This window comes from Onthophagus taurus, chromosome 6 (assembly GCF_036711975.1).
Source record: "Onthophagus taurus isolate NC chromosome 6, IU_Otau_3.0, whole genome shotgun sequence".
NCBI classification, from domain to species: domain Eukaryota; kingdom Metazoa; phylum Arthropoda; class Insecta; order Coleoptera; family Scarabaeidae; genus Onthophagus; species Onthophagus taurus.
Genome location: NC_091971.1, coordinates 31,072,110 through 31,088,710, shown reverse-complemented (window position 1 = coordinate 31,088,710; position 16,601 = coordinate 31,072,110). Strand labels below are relative to the sequence as shown.

Sequence of the window (16,601 nt, the reverse complement as noted above, 5' to 3'; positions counted from 1 at the left end):
ATACATCATCTTCAGACATAGACCAAGAGATAGTTGGCATGTTGAAATCACCTATAATAACAATCATAATTTCCGGGTAGGCATCGCGCACAGCAGACACACTGGACAAAAACAGATTCAGCGCTTCATCAGCAGAAGGAGGAAGATAAACACAGCACAAAAGAAAAATTAGTTGACCGCACTGAACTTTCAACCACAAGTCCTCCGCACCACTTTGCAGACTCGGCATGGGAACGGTATGAAAGCCATGCTTCGCAGCTATAAGGACTCCGCCACCATCGCGCTTGGTGGAAGCCATTGAACCGTATTACCGTGGTAAGCATTATTGCTGTAATACTTTAAAATTGATTACGCTTTTGTAAGCATCAGAATTGTACGAACCTTTGGGTAAAATACATTAACATGTAGTTGGGAAGAAACTCTTTTATTCAAAAAATCTAAACCCCTTCAACGATATCACATGGCGACCCTGCCAGTTGTGTTCATGGTGAAACACAGAACAGCGTAAAAAAAAAAGAAAATAAATAAATAATAAGAAAAAAAAAAAGAAGAAAGTAAATATGGGAAAGCAACAATCCAAGGAAGTTAAAGAAGAGATAATTATAGCTCAATCCGGAAATAGTGGTGGTCAAACATCTGATGTTTCAACGGGTCATATATCCGAAATTTTCGGTATAATCGCATTTATTGGTGTTGTTTTAATATTTACGTGCTGCTGCTGTGGAGCGGTGATATATTTGGTACGAGCGAGAGAAAGGGCTATGGAAGGAAGATTGAAGCGTCATCTTAGCCGAAGCCAAGACTTATAAATTAAATTCTCCACACCAAGCAAGAGATGTGTGCGATTATGTCTATTGAATGTCGAAAGTGGTTGTGACGAGTTTTCGGCATCTTCTTGAAGAGCTGCGTGTAAAACAGAGAAACCTAACCAAGGACAACGAAGAGAGGCGTAAGGATATTTCAGTGATTAATCGTAAGGTAATTAAATTAGAAAGCTTAGAAGTTGAATTTAAATATCTAAAAGAAAAATTTAAGCTAGGGAAATATGATAGTGATAGAGTTACAGAAATAAAAGAATTTTGCAAAGCAATTAAAAAATATTTCAATAGTTGTAATGAGGTTTTAGAAAGTAGACGTAAAGCAATCGAATCTTTATCCGATAATATAGAGTAAGGTTCTGATATAACTGTAAAAGACGAAACAAAAATGAGTTCATTTGACTTAAAAACGGCAGCTTCTTTACTTCCATCTATGGATGGTACGGAAGATACCACCAAACAGCTTATCGACTCAATTAAATTATACGATGAATTGTTGAATGATGCAGGTAAACAATTATTAATTAAATATGTACTAAAGACAAAACTTTCACAAAGTGCTAAGTTGCGAATGAATAATAATTATAATAGTAATAATGAATTTGGATACACTACATATCCTTAAATTGAGCGCCATTGACTACATCGGTCTATCTTATGCAGGGTGTTCAAAGATGTAACTATTGTTTTACCATATTCAATTGCAAAAAAGTCGAAAATTTTAAATGGAACACTCCATATTTGATTAGCTTATGAGATAGAGAAATTAATGCTCTACAAATTTTCGGTACATGTCACTATACGTATCTGTTGCAGTTGTGTACCGCCGCCATCGATGTTGTGTATCCTTACTCAAATGTTGTAACGTCGATATTTAAGAATATATTAAACAACTCTTCTTCGACGACGATGACGACAGGTAACAATTTGTTCTAAGACTAACTGATCGACTCGATCTAATAGAAACTACTGACTTAATGTGTCTTACTTGACTTTTCGATTGCCCTTAGTGAAGTGTACTTTACTACTGTTCTTAGTGAACTCTGTTTTTACAACTGTCCTTCCCACGGAAAACATCATATAAAAATAATATGTTTCCATCTGTTTCTTGATATACACAGAGACAAGGAGAATTAGGGGTTGTTCCCATCTGTTTCCGTCCCCTGATATGTTTATTATTCACACATATCTCTGGTGGTTGTTTGGTTTATGGTTAACTACAGAATCATTACTTTTGATACATTATTATATTGTAAACTTATTATATTATTATTATTATAAACGTAAATACTACGTGAGCAGTGCTGCGTAAACGGGTGGTACCACAACAGCAGAATGAATCAAAATCATGCAAAGAATGGTAGATTTTATTTACTTTTTCTATTAGGCCATGAAATATATGCATTGGACAGCTTTCAAGTGATGCCACCATAATTGTTTGTAATTTCACCGGTGGTAAGGGTTGACTTGATCCAAATTAAAAAAAAAACAAATTAACGATGACAAATTAAACGAATTTTTAAATGTCATATTTTTATTAATAGTCAGCTAAGTTTCCACATGCACGGATTACTGGCGCCCGTTCATTTGTATGTGGAAATAGCAAAAACCACTGATGCCAATAAATTAGTGGCAGTAATCATAGCGCCAATAAAGTTGACACTACTTCTACTTTTTGGCGCCAGTACTATTTCTAGAAACGTATGAACAATATCCTTGTTTGTGGAATCAAAAAATTCTGTCAAAAAAGCTGTTAGAAGGATAATTGAAATTATGAAGAAAACAGTTCCTAATTTTGACGAAACCTCGGCAAAAGCAAAGAAATTGTGCTTTTTGCAAATCATAAAATTGTGCATATATTGCAAGGATGTCAAAGAATCTCCAGAGGCCAAAAATCTTAAAATTGCTTGCAGTTTTACGTGAGCTGGAAGGGCATCTCTCATATGCGTATATTGTTTTTGTATTTTAGAGGATGCTTGCCTCAACAAAAACATGAAACTCTCTTCAGCCATTCTTAAATGATTAAAAAATGCTTCCTGATCTTCATAGTATAATTCTTTAATTAAAGTACTAGATGCCCCTAGGTTTTTTCTACGTGCAACCCACGATCTAACCCAGCAACTGTTTTCGCTTTTTTTTATTAATAAGGTGTGCAGTTTCAAGGAGCACATTTGGACTACCACATTGATGTCGGCGCGAAGTACATCACTTGACGCCATTTCTATTATTAAATTATAATTTTTATTACTTGCGTCAGTACACAATTATAACATTTATGTGGAAACAATTTCTGGCACCAGCTAATTGGCGTTAATAAACTGGCTTCGTACTGGTGCCAGTAATCAGTGCATGTGGAACTTTGCACCACTTTGGATTTCGGCGGATTAAGCGTTAGGCAGAGCCTCTCTGAGTAATCATAAATTGTTTGTAGATCGGTGTTCAGTTTTCCACATACGTCGGTAATATTTAATATTAATTTATTAATATATTAATTTATTAATATATTCATCAGTTTTTACGCCTTAAATTTAGAGATAATAGAAACCATTCGACAAGCAATATGAAGTATACGACGCTTTACCCAGTTTGACCAATTTGCATTAGCTCACTTATACGACATTCTTTCATTACGACGTATGCCATAAATAAATCTCAGACAAGATTTTTTATCTTTTCTACCTTTTCTATTTTCTACGCATGCCTCATTATTAAATAAGAGCCATAAACAAGATCGCAGTGATTGAATGATGATTTTATCTTTATTAACATAATTGATATTTGTATCCTTTTTTTTAATATTTATACTGTTTCTAATATTAAATAACCTTCTGACTTCTTTATGTCGAAAACTATAGCCGATATATTCGTATTCAACCATAAGGAATGTGACTCGGGTATACAAGCCAATCGATCAAGATCCTCATTTATAAGCCTAATAGCATTATGGATCTCTTGCAAGAGAATAAACATTAATAATACATAAATAAGAGCATCATCCGCATATGGGCATAAAATAAACGAGGTCTAAGAATAGAAGTTTGTGGTACACCAGAAGTAACGCATCCTTGCTCCGAAACATAATCAGTAACCGTTATCTTCTGATCTGTCTCTCAAATAACTTTCAATCAGTCCAATAGAATCATTATTTAGCCCGACATAATGAAGAATCGCAATTAGTGACTTGTGGTTAATTGTATCAAATGCTTTACTGCAATCTAGAGTCACTAGTATGGTAATATAGTGGTAATGTCATCAATGATGCCTAGAATCTATTAAAGAATTTTTCCATTACATGCCTATAAGTGCAGTTTCACAAAAATACCCATTGCGGAATCCTGATTGATATTTAGGCAAAATGATTATTATCTTTATTATTTCTTGGTTATATTATTTGTATTCATTTTGATAGTAAATTTGCTTATTTGCTTGGTCGAATTATTATTTGTTATCTGGTGGTATGGTTAAACTAAAACAGTATGAATAATATGCCATATTTTATTTTATATTTCTACATAAATACAAGTTATAAAGATTTGCAAAACTAGAGAATGATGTAATTATTTTCCAAACGTGGTATTTTTCAGTTTTACTAACAAGCTGCAATAAAAGTGATAGTACAAAATTATTTAATCAGAATGTTTACTTACGTTTTTTAGGAACACATGTGTCACAGCATACACATAAACCATCATGTGGGACTAAATGTTCATTTGGAGCGCAGTCGGCAATTACTTGATTGACACAGCGGACTCTGCTGCAAAGGGTTGTGTCGCAAGGTGGACATTGATATATGGATTCTGTAACCGCGATCATTGCGGATACGAAAAGTAAAGCAAAAATTACGAATTTCATCTTGTCGTTACAAAAACTTTTTTAACACTGTTGGAGAATTTAAATATTCTTTTTTATAGTTTGTTGAAAATAATTAAAATGAAAGCTGATGTCCGTTCGTGACTATTGTTGACAGTTAATAAAAGATATCTTATCGCTTTTTTCAATGATAAATTTAGAAATTATATAATATAATAGTTTCCAGTAAATTTTTCATAACTACTATTGATTTATTCACAAACATAACCATTAATTATACAACACGTTTTAACATTTTTAAAAATATTTTTTATAAGTCATATAGATAACTTTTTATGTGCTTTTTATATACCTACTAAGGTTATGAAAGGATACAATATTATAAGAAATCACCTCATTCTACTTGTAACATAATTTAATATAAATATTACATATTTTAGTATGTTAGTAGTACAGGGTCAGCCAAACTCGACGCCCTACCTCTTTTATGGGAAACAGGTAAAAGTTTCGAAAAAAAAAATTATACCATTTTAAATAGTATCTTTTCAACTTTAAGAAACATCAGACGTTACAAATTTTGGACGGCGACGCATACAAATTTATTTTTTCAACGAACAAATTTTTTTCTGTTTAGAAATAGGATGCCCATATAATTCTTAGCAATATTGAATAAAAAAGTTTGTCCACGACTACCTTATAATACAGTGTGTCCCAGGATAGATGTTACAAGAGGTATAATGACTTAAAAAGTTTTGAACCTTATTTCAAGGCTGAGGAATTAAGCCCTGCTTGGTGTGGAGAGAATTTTAAGTATGTTATCATATCTTGAAAATCAACTCGGCATTGATAGTGAAGCGAAAACTATTTTGAGTTCAGGTAAAGTAAGCTTTTTCTTAATAAAATTTTTCAGTATCATGAACAAAAAGGTTACTTTACCTAAACTAAAGACAGTTTTTGATTCATTGTCAAGACCGCCTTTGTTTTCAAAATATGAAAATATTCTTAAAATTCTCTTCACACCAAGCAGGGCTTAATTCCTTAGCCTTAAAATAAATTTCAAAAATTGTTAAGTCATTATACCTCTTGTAACATCTATCCTGGGACACACTGTATATACCTTATGAATGAGTTTGCTAAAACAAAATGGTAGTCATTTTTCACGGAGTGAATAATAGCGGTGAATAATAATCATTATCCACGGGTAGCCATCTTGATCAGACTAATAATAATTATTTGAAACGTTAAAAGTTCAAAAAACGTCAATTTAATTCAATTTTTTAGGAGTTTCTAAATGTTTGACATTAAAAAAACGTAAACAAATTCCTTTTTTCGTATGATTTAAGCATAAATTAATTAATTTTCGTAAAGAAAACGACGCGACGTTTTATAAAACTGACACTTAATTTTGACAAATTGTTGTGAAGTTGGTTACAGTTAGTAACATTGAATTTGGGCACGGTGTGTTAACTCAATACGTATAAAAAAGACAGATATTTAATGGGTACCACGGACGGCTAGATGGCACTGTAAGCACAAATTGCTTAAAGTCCCTAGATTTACAAAGTACCGCGGTTTGCCGCCATTTTGGCCATTTTGAAAGTCAAGCGGGAACTTGAAAACTATGTCGTTCTATTGATGACACTACGCCAAAATTCCTTTCATTTTTTCTCGTGGTACTCTGAAGAGTCGAAAGTGCAGGCGTTTTGTTGCAGACAAAACGAAGTGAAAACAAAATTCAAATTTTCACCAGTCAACATGAAAATGATACCTTTACTGTTATCATTTTCATGTTGACTGGTGGAATTTGAAATCAATAATTAATAACCATTAAATGAATAAAAATACTTTTAAATTTCGCGCTTTATTAAAAGTAGTAGGTACCACAGACCACTAGAGGCGTTGAAATCAATTTGACCGAAAAAATAGTGGGGAGTAATGCTTCTATATATATATATTTATATTTATTTTTTTATGAATTTGGGTCACATTGACGTTTAACCTTTATTCAAAAATTTATTTAAAAAATTAATGTATGGAATCAATTTCAATAGTCACGGACAAAGTATAGTATTCTACTCGTATATAATGAGCTATTATTCGCTCAGGTTAATTATGCCACTCGCTACGCTCGTGACATAAACTTAAGCTTCGTGAATAATAGCCCTCATTATATGCTCATATAATAATATACCATTTTTTATATCTCTAATAGTTTTTATTCTATAGCGGGATACGTAAATTAATATTGACGAGCATCATTCTAGTAATTCTTCCATCATAGGTAGCCATGAATTGAAAATATATGAACATTTGTTAATTTGACTCACAATCAGTGTCAAATTTAGTATTGCATTTGTTTCTTAAAAATGGCAAATCACCAGGAAAAGGTTGACATACTTTTAATTTACGGTGAAGCTCGCCGTAATTCAAGGGCAGCTGTCCGACTTTATCGCGAAAAGTATCCAGACCGAGCTGTTCCGGACCACAAGTTTTTTACCCGATTGGAACAAAATTTAAGAAAAAATACAAACGCGTTTTCTTGTAGGAAACATGTTTCTATTAAAAAAGCCGTATGCAATGATGGCGTCGTAGCTGAAGTGTCAGTTTTTTGAATATAATCCTAGAGCATCTGTTAATATATTGTTAAGAAGAACGGATATTTTGCATACAAATTGAAGAACTTGCAGCTTTTAAATGAAGATAACCGTAATAAACGCATAGATTTTTTAGCGGATATGGCCATATTGGAAAACTACAATAGAAGGATATATAAGAACATTTTATGGACTGATGAGAGTCGATTTGTAAGTAATGAGCTTCCAAATAGGCAGAATGAAAGATACTGGGCCACTGAAAATCCTAATGTGATTAATGAAGTCGAAAATCAAGGCCACTTTGGAATTAATGTGGGTCCATATTTTTTCGATTACAATTTTAATGGACCAATCTGTCTCCATTTCTTAGAAACTGAAGTGCCCGATTTATTGCAAGATATACCTCTCATGCAGGAAAATGTATGGTTTCAAATGGATGGAGCGCGCTATCACAATTCTGCAATTGTTACGCAATATATGAACCACGTATATCCTGAGAGATGTATAGGAAGATCTGGTCCAGTGCGTTGGCCAGCTAAGTGGACTTCTTTTTATGGGGCACAATCAAGAATATTGTATACAGTACTCCCACAAACAGCGTTGAACATCTTAAACAAAAAATTCGTGATGCTTGTAATAGGATAAGACGTGATACTCTTAGAAAAGTTATTCATAATGAAGTGAGAAGCCGGTTTCAGCACTGTTTGGCGGCGAATGGCGGTCAGCTTGAGCACACTTTTGTAGGTGCAACATAATACACTCAAAATGTGTCGCAAAACCTCCTCAAGTCTCTTCCCAGTTCCTCTGTTCTTGTCTCGTCGTCGACATCTTTTCGTTTTTCGTTTGTTACAAAATTTTTAATTTAATTTGATGTCGTACGTTAATTTTATATTTTGAGTTATATTGTGAATGTTTTTGTTGCGATCGTTTTTAGAAATTTTAACGTGTTGATATCTTTTAAACAAGTTTTCTCCGAGATAATGTTCGGTTTGAGTTTTTCGCTTTTCATGTATTTATTGCTTTGAAGTTTTGACTGTAAGTTTTTTAAACTGTCTTATTTTAATATTTTAATGTGTTTTTCGTTTTTGCTAGTTTCGACTGAAGATGAAGGTGTAACCTCGAAACTAGTCTCGATATAAATTTAAATAAAAGCAAGTAAAAGAAGTTTTTTCTAGTATTTTTTTAATAAAGTTTTCAATTATTCTATCCTTATCCTTGGTGATTTTAATTTGCCTGAATATATGTATTAAGGCACCTCGCATATCAATCAAAATGGAAAAACGGACATATTCCGTAATTTTTGTGACGTTCTGGGCATTCGTCAACTCAATCATGTATTAAACTGTGACAATCGTGTATTGGATTTGGTTATGACAAATACTGATCATCGGTTTGACCTTTGTTCATGATGATTCTCCCCTCGTCTATGAGGATCAGTACCATCCCGCCTTAGATATTACAATGAATTTAATGGATCGTTATAATTTTCAAAGCGCCAACTTTCCTAGCTTGCATGATGAAGTACTTTACACAGATTGGTCTTTTCTAAATGTGCAGGTTAATGCGGATGATGTTTCTAAGAGATTGTGTCGTAGATTCTCATACCTTATTTAGGAAGTATTATAATAATAACTTTATTGGCGATAATATCATTCATTCACATGATGATTTTCGTAGGTCAGATACATACAATAATAATAATAGCAACAGCAACAAACATTTCTCAACAGGTAGATAACAGTACAATCTCACGCGGGAGTACATTGAAAATTTTAACGGCAATGCCATTAATATTCTTTTGACCCTTGGATAGTCTACTGAATTTAGGTATTAAGTGAGATTTATTTCTAGTTTCATAGCTGTGCATGTCGCTATGTGTCATAAATTTATCCGCATTGTCTCGTACATATATGAGACACTCGTAAATGTAGAGAGACGGCAAAGTTAATATACTTAGTTCCACAAATGATCGGCGACAGTCTTCTTTATACTTTTTGTTATTTAATATCCTAATAGCTCTCCTCTGTAACATATATAAACCTTCCTATAATGGGTATTATAGGAGGAAGTGGAGAAGAAGCAATAGTGCTTTCTATTCAGCGGAATATAAGAGATTGAGGTGTTTGACTAAACAGAAAATCTCTGATGCGTATACTTCCTTTACTATTAGTGCTGAACAATCACTATGTTCTGATCCCCGTAAGTTTTGGAGTTATATAAGACACACAACAACGACCTCTCGACTTCCTGGCAAAATGACGTATGATAAGTCCACCTACACTGATCCGGAAAATATAGTTAATGCTTTTACAGATCAATTCTCTATAGTATACACGTCTCTGCTTAAAATATGGTTGATGTACACTCTACGTATCCTCGAGTATTTGTTGCTAATGTTACTGAAGAATAGGTTTTTCATTTCCTAAAAAGGTTTTCTAATAAATTTTCTGCTGGTGATGATGATCTTTCTGCATTTTTCATTCGTGATTGCTGTGCAGTTTTTGCAATTCCGTTTCATTTAATAATTAACCTATCCTTAAGCACTGGCTCCTTTCCTAAACTTTGGAAGTGCTCACGCATTGTTCCTGTATTCAAACATGGCGAACGTACCAACATTACTGATTATCTGTAATGTTTAAACTCTTCTTTTCATTTCTATATGATTTCTTTATAGGTTTGGAGTGTAATTTATTTAAAATAACTTTTTTCTTTACTTTCTTTATTTATTCTTACGACGACTACATTACAGGTCTAAGTTTAGCTTACTTCTAATTATCAATATAACAATCACAATTTATTTGTTGAATTCGCGAATATCGCACTCCTCGCACAAATTGCCTACTCGTGCATTTTTTTGAATTTATTGACTTGATTAATTATTGTGCAATATTCGCCAACTACAAATACTTTACTTTCCATTACATATCGACCGATATTCTTATTGTCCAATTTCGCTAAAATATTTGAACAGATTATTTATATGATGATTTATCCGCAGGTTCAGTCATTTATGTAACCAAACAATTTATCAAGCGTCGTTCAATCTTGCGGTGGTTACTGAGGTGATTTGTGAATCTTTGAATAGGAGCGGTCAGATGGATGTGGTATACAATGATTTTTCTAAGGCATTCGATATGAATCATCATGACGTCCTTTTATATAAACTTAGTGCTTTTGGCTTATCTCCTAAGTTTATGAAATTATTTACCTCTTACCTATCGGGTCGTATAAATTATGTGTACTCCAACGGTTATGCGTCTATGGAGTCTTATGGCTAGGTCTGGTGTTCCTCAGGGCTCTAATCTAGGACCCTTACTATTTCTTATTTTCTTGAATTATCTTCTACATAAATTCTCATCTAGCGTACTAGCTTATGCGGACGATCTGAAACTATTCCGACCTATTTTTTCGGACCATGATGTTGTCAGTCTTCAGTCGGACTTGGACGTCTTGGTGCTGCTAGTTTTACACGCAAGCTGACTTCTCTTCCATCTTCTTATTATATAGAAGGTGTTCTTCTAGATAAACTATTTACAATTATGGATCTGGGAGTTACTTTTGACCGCAAATTGTCTTTTGTACCGCACATTGAAGATATTGCATCTTCTGCAGCGAGGACGCTTGGTTTCGTTTTGCGCATCTCGCGTGCCTTTTCTGACATCGGTGTGTACAAGTCTCAGTTTTTGACCTTTGTATTTTCCAAATTGGAATATGACTCTATAATTTGGTCGCCTCAATATGTGTGTCATAGACTTATATTGAAAAGAATTTAGAGGAGATTTTTCAAATATTTGTCTCTACGCTTGGACAGATCATACCCGGATAGTGGAACGGATTACGTATCCCTGCTGCAACGTCACAACTTTTCTGCACTGGACGTGAGAAGATATGACCAATGTATCAAGTTTTTACAGAAGTTGTTGTCGCGGATCATTTTCGCGGTGCCTACGCGTACAACACGTAGTACCAATGAGTTTTATCTGAGAAATTGCGGATGCAATGTTTTAGCCAACTCCCCGGTGCAGAGGATGTGTAAACTAACTAACAATAATAGTGTAGGAGTCTTTATGTGAGCTGTATTTGTTTTATAGCATGTGCTATTTCTTATTTCTTTTTTTTTGTAATATTGTTCCGTAATTGATCTTTGTTGGGCAATAAAGTGAATTATTATTATATTGTAACAGAACTGAAATGATCTGATTTTTTTGATCAAAATCACTGTTAATAAAAAAGTTAAAGGGCGAGAAAGTAAACCGGTAAAATCTAAAGCAGGAGTACTTCAATATACAAAGAATCACGTCTTCGAATACAAAGAATTGGTTGTGCTTCAAAAAGGAAAAGGTCATCCTTGAAAAATAGGATGACATGGCGATAGAGAAAGCTTATGGAAAGGATCGCCCAATAAGCTTCAAAAATAAACATGACTTATTGACAAGGACAATGAAAAGGCGAAATTCGTCTATTCCCTAAAATTACACAATTTTTATAAAACTTTACACTATTATACTTCTGAACTATCCATCATTGACAGTGATTTAAAAAGTTAAAATGAGATATGAGAAATGTTATCTCTAAGTTAACTCCAAGATGTGTTCACTTATACCTAAGTTAATCTTACTTACATTTCAAGTATGGGAAAGTACAGAACAAGGTAAGTACAAGAAGTTTATTTTTTTTAATAAAAAATTATCGTATTTACAAAGAAAGCTTTATAGTTTTATAGTTTTTACGTTATAACTTTGTTGTTCAATAAATTTTTTGCATACACCTAACATTTATCTTTCAATAAAAGTTGTCATAAAAACGAGGTAATTCAACGCGATGTTTTCTGCAAGTTGTATACTGAGGGCGAACATTTTATATAATACCACATCGTCGGTGACACAAGAAAACCACGTAATTCAATTTTGCTCAATATTTAAATTTCATTATTTTCTGGTGATCTGAATCTTTATCCTTTGCTTTTCTAGCTCTCCATTCTTCCTTTCTCTCAACATGTACAAAACAATATGTACATAAATTCTCTTCTTTTCCTCCTGTAAGAACTTCTACTAACTTCTGCTCATTTCTGCTCACCACCATCTTAAATATATGAAATTGGTGGTTGGAGCAAACCAACATTATCGAAGTGATGACTCGTGAAAAATGTTTTTGGTGTAAGTTAAAAAAAATTAAACTCCATGTTTTTGATCTCTACGCTCCTCACATTCAATTCGCTTTCGGGCGGCTGGAGATACAAGGATTTTGTAAAGGGAAATAAACAGCGATACATTTTTTGCAGGGTTATGAGAATTGAACATTAAAATCTCATTTTAAGAAAATAGTATAGTTACGAGTTTTTTCGATGCTACCGACGATATAATAGGTATAGGAAGAGATTTTGGCTGGTAGAATATTAAACTAAAACACTGCAAATAATATGCAATCTTTTATTTTGTGTTTATATAAATACAAATTATTAAAATTTGTAAAATTAGAAAATCATTTTATATTCCAAACGCAAGAATTTTCAGTTTTATGGACAAGCTGAAATAAAACTGAAAAATATAAAATAATTTAATCAGAAAGTTTACCTACCATCTTTAGCAACACATGTATCACAGCATGTACATACACCATCATGCGGCACTAAATCTTCATTTGCAGTGCAATCGGCAAGGGTTTGATTGAAACAGCGAACTCTGCTGCAAAGGGTTGTGTCGCAAGGTGGACATTGATGTATGGATTCTGTAACCGCGATCATTGCGGATACGAAAAGTAAAGCAAAAATTACGAATTTCATCTTGTCGTTACAAAAACTTTTTTAACACTGTTGAGAACTTCAATAATTCTTTTTATCGTTCTACGAAAATAATGAAAATGGAAGCTGATGTCCGTTCGTGACTATTGTCGACAGTTAATAAAAGATATCTTATCGCTTTTTTTAATCATAAATTATAAAACATAATAGTTTCCAGTAAATTTTTCATAACTACTATTGATTTATTAACAAACATAACCATTACTTATGCATTATTATACAACACGTTTTAACATTTTTTAAAATATTTTTTATAAGTCATATAGATAATTTTTTTATGTGCTTCATATACCTACTAAGGTTAATAAGGATACACAATTTAATATAAATATTATATATTTCAGTATGTTCGTAGTAGATACAACAATTTTTATAACTACTTCTCAATATACGACTCCCTTAAAATGCTTATTAAAAGTTTTTAACGATTTTTTTAGTTGCATATATCAATAAGAAAAAGACAAAACTATTCTACACTGCAAATGTGTCGCAAAACCTTTCTCTACGTTAAAGGCTCCCCCAAACCAACGCGAAATATTCGTACGAGCAGCGAAGTTTTCGTTGCGATATTGTCGCCGGCTAGACCGTACACGGCGATAAATGCAAGGTCCCACATTGACGCGAATGTTTGGCGTCTTCAATAGTAGGTGTCTGCGAAACTGCAACGATTTTATTTCTAGTCATTGCTTGCACGATTTTTGTCACTATTAGCGGTGTTTTTCGAGTGTATGTTTTTTAAGAAATAGTTAATTTAAAAATTAATATGTCACAATATACAGAAAAACTAATAGAGTTAGTTAAAACATACCCCATTTTATATAATCTCTATCACACGAAGATTACAAAAATAATAGAAAAAAAGATAAGGTTTGGGATCAAATTGGCCTTAAATTAAACAAAGACGGTAAGTGTAGTTTCCTTTATTTCGATTATGGGTTACAATAACCAACAAACTTCTCTCGGACATTAAAGGCAATGTTTGTTGCCCGTCTTGAATCATTTAACATAGCAGTAAAAACATTTTCGTGGTTGGTTTGGTTTACTTCTTTTGACAAAACATTGGAAGGATTATCGCATTGTGTCACTCGTAGGAAATTATGCAGAACGCATGCTGTTTTGATAATAAGTATTGTTGTTTCAACTTTAGTTGTAATTGGTTTCAAAAATATCCTCCATTTCTGGGATAGTATCCCGAAAGCATTTTCTACAACCCTTCGTGCTCTACATAACCGAACGTTGTAATTTTCCTTACGAGGACAAAGTTTTGATTGCCGATATGGAAAAGGTCTCATAAGATAAGATTTAAGGGCAAACGCTTCATCTCCAATCAAAACATGAGGACAAGGTTCATTTTGCCCTGGTAATGGTGTATGATTCAGAACATTAATAAGATTTGCTTCAAACCTTTGACCCATGTTAGAGGCCTCAAAAATTCCTCCATCGCTATTTTTTCCAAAACCTCCGATGTCTACACAGATAAATTTGTAATATGGATCGACAATAGCCATTAATACTATTGAAAATTTGTTCAAATAACAAAAATAATTTGAACCTGTTCTATTGGGGCATTTAATTGTAACATGTTTTCCATCAATCTATGCAATTTGGAAATTGCCACTTTTCTCTAAACCCTTTCGCAGATTGTTCCCAAATTTCAGTTGTACGTTCTGGTAGATAAATACCTTCCATTTGACTACAGACAGTTTGGCATACTTCTGTTACAATTTGACTCACCGCCTGAAATCCTACTCTGAAAGTATGTCCAATTGTTGAGAAACTATTTTCAGTGGCAAGAAATCTACAAATAATATGTAAATATCATTCACATTTTGGATAAAACCCTTTAAATTAGTCGTATTAGTATTGTTTATATTTTTGATTAAGACCTTCAATATTAATATTAAATCATCTTCAGGTAGTGATGTAAAAAAGAAATGGAAAAATCTAAGAGACACATATATGCGGTACTTAAAAAATAATAAACCGAAAACAGGACAAGAGGCAAGTACAGGCAAACACTGGCAGTGGTCCAATTTCATGGAGTTTTTCGTCCTTTTTTGGCATTTGCTAAGACTTCATCGAATGTTAAACAAATTTCAGACACCGATCATCCACAAAGGGAGGCTGAATTTGAAGTTGCTAATGATGACTCGAATTTAGATGAAATAATCAGCGAATCAGAAGAAACAATGGCACAAGATATAACCAACCGTAATATTAGTTTACAATCAGAAGTTGTGGCATTGAAGAACTGTGCAATTCCATCGCTAACTACGTCCACAGTGAAGAAAAAGTTAAAGAATGAATTAAAACCTACCACATCGGTACAATCACTAATCAATTATTTCCAAACGAAAAGAAAACAACCAGAATTGGATGAAATAGACATGTTGTTTTTGGCTCATGCTAAAACCATAAAGACGTTTTCTAAAAAACGGCAGGTGATGGCGAAAATGAAAGTTTCCCAGGTGATATTGCAACAGGAACTTGAAAACCTGGAGGAATCGTCAACACATCAAACTCAATGTAACAGTAGTTCCGTTACTTCCATTTCTTATAGCGATCCAAATTCACCTTATTTTCAACGCCATTCAAACACTGCTTTATCCCCAAATTATTCAAATGGACCTTGTTATGATGGTGATCTAAATATTGAAACTATAAAAGAAAAATGCCAAAATAGCTCTGCAAGTATTGCTAACTCTATTGACGAACCAGCAAGATGGTCCGTCAATACAAGTATTGATGGTTCGCAAACTGCATCTGACTGTACAAACACCAATATTATAAATTATTTTCAATTTGATCCCACAAATACTGAATAACATTTTAAGAATTTATTCAAATTTATGTTTAGTTTTAAATTTAAGCGTTGCTGTATGATATTTTCATTTTTGTACTGTTAGTAAATGTATTTTAAAATGTAATATATTGTTTGCTTACCTTAATGTTATAACCAGTCGTTCCTCTGCTGATATAGATTCCCGATAATTTGTGTCTTTTTTTGTTATATCTCGTTTAATAAGATTTAAAATTTCATCAAAACATGCACTAGACATTCTAAAATATAGATGGAATCTCTTTTCATCCTGACGAAGTTGCGACATCAACGTGTGATATTCTCCAAACTCTTTACGTTGAAGATTTATTTCGTGAACCCATTTTCTTTTTTTTCTTTTGAAGAAATAGGTAAAATGATTTATAATATATTTAGAAATTGTTTTATTGTAACAATTGTATAAAAGTAGATACTTACTTGGCGTGTTCTTCTTCTATGGCAAGAAATAACAGTGCTTCTTCTTCATCAGAAGACATTTTCGCTGCGACTAACTATAAAAATACGCGTCGGTGTAAACAGACACGCGAAATTTCGTTGTCGCAGTCTCTGCGATTTGTCGTATGTGTTGTCGCGCGCCAAAATTTCGTTGCGGCTGCGAATATTTCGCGTTGGTTTGGGGGAGCCTTTACTCTTTTAATGATTGTAAATATATTTTGGAATAGTCAAATGGTTAGTGTAAAGGTTTCGGTGGCACCCGAAGTTGTCGATGCCTTGGGTGTAACACTCTGGAAAATAGCCAC

The 16,601-nt window shown here is 33.2% G+C and overlaps 1 long non-coding RNA gene and 1 pseudogene across 1 annotated transcript; one reads left to right on the top strand and one right to left on the bottom strand.

Annotated features, from left to right (window-relative positions):
- Window positions 1-4,299: 4,299 nt before the first annotated feature.
- On the bottom strand, window positions 4,300-4,834 carry LOC139430293 (uncharacterized). The gene is made up of 2 exons (XR_011640764.1): window positions 4,466-4,834; window positions 4,300-4,415 (listed from the first exon to the last, which is right to left on the bottom strand). It is a non-coding gene; the product is annotated as an uncharacterized lncRNA (long non-coding RNA).
- Window positions 4,835-13,785: 8,951 nt separating this feature from the next.
- Window positions 13,786-15,847, top strand: LOC139430193 (uncharacterized; annotated as a pseudogene).
- The last annotated feature ends 754 nt before the right edge of the window (window positions 15,848-16,601 follow it).